We start from the raw sequence: 6,460 nt of genomic DNA, 5'->3' as shown, positions 1-6,460 counted from the left end.
ATATTCAATATTAAAGTTTTGTTTTTGTAGCTTGAAACTTGAGAATATAAAAAAATCTATGTGTATTTCTGAACTATAATTAGAAAGTTCTTAAGCACGTAATTTGAATATTACAGATCATGCACATGGCTGATGATCTTTTCCAAAGTTTTTTTTGTATTTCTGATGTAAAAGAATATTATAGATCATGCACTGAGCTGCGATTTCTTATCCGTTAGGTTTCCATTTAATTATATGGATGAGTATGATATTTTCTCTACGCTGCTTTTGCCTTCATATAGATGTAAAAATAAACTCCCCGCCTATGTACTCTACCCTCCTCACCCGCAATCCCGAAATGAGAAAAAAAAGCGCGCTAAAATCACTTTTGTGCTAAGTTGGAAGTATCGTTGCTTGCCAGCTCATTGGTACGGATGTGCAAAAACAATTCAAAGAAGCTTGATAGGGGAACATGGAAGAGAAAACACGCGCTGCTAGCTAATATGTAAATCTATATCGCTCGAAGAAAGGGAGCCCATCCGGCGCTCGGCGCGTCCTTGCTGCACACCTGTTCTCCATGCGTCGCTGGCAGCCATCCGTACTTCGCGTTGGTCGTACGCGATGCGAGGAACGTGCCGCGGGAGGCCTCCTTGTCCGGTGAGCTAATCGTGTGTGCCTGGTTCGTCTTTTTGCGCCCTCTCCCTCCCTTCTCTCTCTCCCTCTTCCGTCCCCCACCGCGCCGCCACTCTTCCGCCACCGGCTTGCCCTCCTCGAGCTCCACCCCGTGGCGCGGACCACGAAGCTCACGGCGGAGGTCGAGGACGCGGCGCGGCCCCCTCCTCCTGCCCAGCAGCGCGCGGAGGGAGCAGCTGCGGCCCGCCTCGGTTCATCCGCCTCGCCGGCCGGCAGCTCCTCTCCCGCGGCGGTCCAGCCTGGAGGCAAGGCGGCGGCGGCAGCATCAGGCCCGCGGCAAGGAGGAGCGGGGCGCGAAGGAGGAGCAGCAGCAGTGGTCTGTCCTGCTCCTCCCGTGTCCATGGTCGGGGCGGCCGGCGTAGGCGAGCGGCGTGCAGGGGATGGCTCGGCTTGCTACTTCTCCGCCATTGCGTCCATGGCTGGCAGCGGTGCGGGCGGATCTCTATCCAAATCGGACGCAATTACTCCTACGGCGCTAGCAGGCAGCAGCTGGATCTGTTCGGGCGGACGGGCGCGGAGAAGAGAGAGGTAGGTCGTGCAAAAGGCGGAGCGCCACGACGAAGCTGTCGCCTGTCGGAGGCTCGGAGCTGCGGTCCTCCTTCCACTTCCACCCCAACAGGCCGCGGCGGCCGCGGCCCTCTACATGCTCTGCACGGTGGCAGGCCCGTCTCCAGTAAATGAATCATCTGCGGCAATCCCGTCGTTGCGGATTCCTGTCACGGCTCCCCTGCTAGCTAGACTGCTAGAGGCTGGTCCTTCACGTGAGCAACCTCTTGCAACAGCTACTCGGCTACGTCTCCACTCGTGAGCAATCTTCATATCCTATGAAATTCCTTCTGTATACCCTTTTGTTTCCCCAGATTGATCTGCAATTCCTACCTACAGCCTTTTGTGTGCTCATGATTTTCCTGCAGGTCTGTCAACCATATGTGCTCGACCATTCAGCTATTCCCAATGAGGCATCTCTGTGGGTGATGAATACATTGAATAGTAAAAGGAAAGGTGATAACCTACAACTATTTCATCATTTTCCCAATGTTGAATAGTATCTTATTATCAACATGATACAGATATGTTCATCTTCCTTTTCTAAGATTCTCAAATCAGTTTCTTTTTAATTAACCAAGGAGGTATTTGGCAAGTTTTGCTACTCTGAAACCTACCATAAATCTGGCACCTGCGCACCTCAACTCTTATACTTTTCATATCACCTCATATAAATCATCTTTGACTTTGCTGCCAATATTGAAAAATCATCTGGATAGTTTTGGCTACATCTTAATGCTAAACAGGGTACATTGTTTACCTACAGAAGCTATTTAGTTCACTGTTATTAGGTTTGTAAATTTTATTCCCCATCATGTTGCTTTCATCCCTATAGCTTTATTTACCTCTGTTCGGCCACATGGACCATGGACAATCAATTTACCCAAGAGAAAATTACAGTGTGTAGTTCAGTAGACCCTGCAATGATTTGAACTTATTAGAAATTACACATACTCTTTTCTTTATTAAAAAATAAAGAAAGTAAAAAGATTGCATGTCTAATTAAGTTACATGCCTATACTCAGTGTTCTAATTTGCTCTACCTCAAATTAGTATGTATTTTAGTATACTAGAATTTCATAGGATAGGAGTACAATCAGTTTAGATTGAGCATACTCAGATGTTTTTTTTCCTTTAAAATTTCATAGGATAGGAAGGTACAATCAAATTGACTCTTTTCTCATTTCCTCTTTTATATTTTGTAGTATTCTGTTGCCCCATGACAGTATCAAATTATTTTTTTAAAGCATTGAATATGTGTTATTTCTCAAGGCACCTACAAGGTATCAACCACATATAACTATGTGCACATTTTGTCGGTGTATAGACCCGGCGGCCTAGCACCAACTATACATCCATATCGCTGAACCAAACCGTGGCCTGGGGAGCCATGTGTTACTGTTACCACGTGGGCCCGTGGCATGTGCTGGCTGTCATCACACGTCGTCATTCCAACGAACGTGTCGCCTCCGTGTTCTGCCGAGCAGAGGTTGCGTCCATCCTAAGCGGAAGCCTACGCGGCGTTCTTCACTGCTAGAAAATCGATCACGCCAGGTTATCTAGCCGGACGTCCTCACCTCACGGTCGACGACGCTGTCGTAGCTGCAGTCCCCCTTCCGCTCCGACAGGTTGCAAGTTGCAACTGCAACGCTCTACATGTTCTGGTCGGTGATTTAAGCCATCTCCAGCAAGCGAGCCATCAGCAGCAACCCCGGCATTGCTGATTCACGTTGCTATCGTCTCCTCTGCCAGAGGCGATTCGCTCGCAACCTCCTGCGGCAGCTACTCTCCACACGCCTCGCCGTCGCCGGAGATGGTCCGTCTCAATTTTGCTAATCAGGTCTGAACCACCTGACCATATTTGTTCCTCACACGTGAGTGCCAATTCTGGGTACAGCTAGCTCCCCTCTCTCCTTAAATGGTGTAGTAGTGGATTGAAACCATTCATGTACCCTCTTTTCTTTCCCAAATTCATCGGCGACTACTACCTGTAGCCTTTTGTGTGCTCATGACTACAGGTGTCGAGCAACCAGCACGCAGCCAATCCCAGTGAGGCATCACGGGTGATGAATTGACCTGCAAAACAACAGAAATGTAGTCAAGTGAAAGAGCATGTTACAACATATTACAGGTAGGCTATCTATGCACTATAAAACAACTAAATCCTTTCGATTCAAAGATATTGGTCTTCCAATTGTCTTATTATCATCATGGTATAAATGTGTCATTTTCATATTCCTAAGGTTCTAAAATCAGTTTCTTTTTTCTTAATAACTGAGGATGTATATGGTATGTTGTTTTACTCTGAAACCTACCATAAATGTTGCACCTCAATTCTTATACTTTGCATATCACCTCATATAAAATCATTTTTGACTTTGCTGTCAATATTGGGAAATCATCTGAATAATTTAGCCCACATTTGCATGCTAAACAGGCTATATAGTTTAGCTATGAAAGCTATTTACTTCATTGTTGTTAATTTTCTTTCCCGTCAAGTTGCTTTGATCCCTGTAATCTCATTTACCTCTGCTTACCCAGATGGAACAGGGACCACCAACATCGACATAAGAGAAAGTTACATGTATCAATTTTTTCCATAGTTGAGTAGATCGTGCTTTGACTTCAGCTTATTTTGATTTCCATCGAGTCTTTTCTTTGTTAACATACTTTGACATATATTGCAGCTCTTTGTGCTATTCAATGTTCTAAAGTAGTCAGCATAGCAAAAAACGTTACAGGTCTAATTCTATCTCAATCTGTGGTACCCAATGTTCTGAAGTGTTCTAAAGTTGGCATATATGATTTTAGTATACTAGAACTTCATAACATAAGAAGGTACATCAGTTTAGTTTAAGCATATATACTCAAAGTGTTTTTCCTTCAGAATTCTCATTTCAAACCATGCATAATAAGTCTGTTCACCCCCAGTAGTACCAGATTATTTGTTTAAAACATTGGATTTAGAATGTTGCTCAAGGCACCCAACAAGGCATCAACCATATGTAGCGATGTGCTTTTTTCTTACTATTGATTACTAAATTAAGGGGTTATTGATTTCAGCTACCGATATTCCTTTATAGACTTTACCCCATGAATTGTAATTCCAAAGAGTGACAACCATGAATATACTTTTTTTCTATTTTAAAATTTTAGGTGCAATCATGAAATTGCTATGTAGTGATAGTTTCGCCTTTGATTCTAAAGGTTTGGTCCTTTGGGTGATAGGTTTCTTTTCTTTTCTCATTGCTGGCGTTTCTTGCATGTTTTTTTGGTCCTATGAATTACGGTAGTAATATTAGTTCTTGATATTTGAACGGTTACATATCTCTCACAATTCCATAGTTTTTCCTCTCATGTTGTCTCCTTGCTGAAAGTATTGATGTCAAGATAAAATAATGTGTCGGCTCTTCAACAAATTGAGTACTAATTCATTTTCAGGTATCAGTTTAAAAGTGGGCAGCCGATAACCGGTGGCCACTATCTTGCACAAGCTGCTCAGAGCCTCAGATGACCCACTACATATATGCAGTTATTTGTGCTTTATCATTAACATTTGTCATTGTCCTATCTTTATTTTATATCTTTGTAATGAATGATTGCATGCCGTGGCCAGTTCTTGACTTCTATGCTTTGGCGTTACTTGATACCTGTGTACTGTATTACTTTGCCGGCCGTTAAAAAAGGTCTTGGTTTTTGTTGTATAGACTGGACAAGATACACACCAGCGCTCGCAAGCAGCACCGGCGCGGCGAAGCGCGCCAATCTTGCTAGTTTGTATGCACGCGCATTGATAAGTGTTTCCAGCTTTCATTCGCCGGTAGAAGTTGCGGCGAACGCTCGCCCAATAGCGCCCCTCAATCTTTGCTAGCTGGTATCCACCTTAAATTCCCTCAACTGTTCATTCTTTAGTGCGTCAATCTGGAAACTACGGAATTTTCCGTACCCACATGTGGAAACTACGGAATTTGCCCGTAACCACATGTGCCCAAAAATGGACAACAGGATTTTAACACTTTTGCCGAGAGTTCGCATATGAGAGGCCGAGAGGAATTGATTTGTTATTATCTATCTGCTCTGATAGCTGAGAGTGTTTGGGTGTTACAGAGACCGAATCTCCGAGTGTGGAGAGGATTTAATTTCCAGAGAGTTAATTATCACCGACGAACTTTTACTGACGATAGAGAATAAAACTACAGATGAACCTCGGTCACTTAATTAATTTAATCACAAACTCTTGGGAAGAGTGGTAAATCTAGTAGTACATGTTTTTAGTACGTTGGAGTGGTTAGAACTGTGACGGAACTCAGATCATATGCATGGTTTGCGTGCATTCTCGGGCGCCCCGGGCGGCTGTATCCGTGCACTGTGTTCTGAAAAAGAATTAGAGAACAATATCTTCAGAGCTCACAAATTATGCAAATACTCCCTCCGTTTCGAATTATAAGCCATTCCGAGAATCTTGGAAAGTCAAATCATCTCAAAGTTTGACCAAAATTATAGAGAGAAATATAAAAATTTATGACATCAAATATGTGCACTATAAAAATATAGCTAACAAAGAATCTAATGATACTTAATTGGTATTATAAATGTTATTATCTTGTCATATAAATTTGGTCAAACTTGAAAAACTTTGACTCTCCAAGATTCTTGGAATGACTTATAATTTAGAACGGAGAGAGTATTTAATCAAGATCAGACAATACTACAGATTTAGTCTATTAGAGCATCTCTAGCAAAAGTTCCTACTTTTGGCTTCTATTTTATTGAGTAGGGAGGCTGTCCCTATTTTTTGGGGCTGTGTTTTTTCATCAACTCCAACAATAGCTCCTATACTCAGCCCCTACTCCTATTATGACATGTGGGAGCCACTTGTCAATCTCTCATCCACCCTTTTCACTGTGACATGTGTGGGGCCAACAGTGAAGCTTATGTCCTTTTTCTCTTCTCACTCTCCTTCCTCCCCACCGCGTTGGAGCTAATGGAGCTGGGGTTGTTCTGAGAACAACAGGCCACACAAAATGCATTCAAACGCGGTAGAGACGCAGGAAGAACAGAATTATGGTTTGAAAAGCAAGGGTTGGAGAGTATGATCTACATAGGATTTACAAAAGGATTCCAAATTATAAATCTGAACCTGCTTGGTCTATACAGGCTATACCCGTCTGACTGGTCTGCCCGGTATGCCCGACTGGTCAAACCGGTTGGCCTCGATCTTTGCTAATTTTGGCTGTCAACA

The 6,460-nt window shown here is 43.4% G+C and overlaps 1 long non-coding RNA gene across 2 annotated transcripts; it reads left to right on the top strand.

Annotated features, from left to right (window-relative positions):
- The first annotated feature begins 930 nt into the window (after window positions 1-930).
- On the top strand, window positions 931-4,868 carry LOC120644565. 2 transcript variants are annotated; one of them, XR_005663822.1, is made up of 3 exons: window positions 931-1,476; window positions 1,587-1,674; window positions 2,546-4,868. It is a non-coding gene; the product is annotated as an uncharacterized LOC120644565 (long non-coding RNA). The 2 variants fall into 2 exon arrangements; XR_005663821.1 differs by having other exon boundaries at window positions 2,491-4,868.
- The last annotated feature ends 1,592 nt before the right edge of the window (window positions 4,869-6,460 follow it).

Source organism: Panicum virgatum, chromosome 8K, assembly GCF_016808335.1.
Source record: "Panicum virgatum strain AP13 chromosome 8K, P.virgatum_v5, whole genome shotgun sequence".
In the NCBI taxonomy this organism is placed as follows: Eukaryota; Viridiplantae; Streptophyta; class Magnoliopsida; order Poales; family Poaceae; genus Panicum; species Panicum virgatum.
This window is presented reverse-complemented; position numbering and strand designations above follow the sequence as displayed.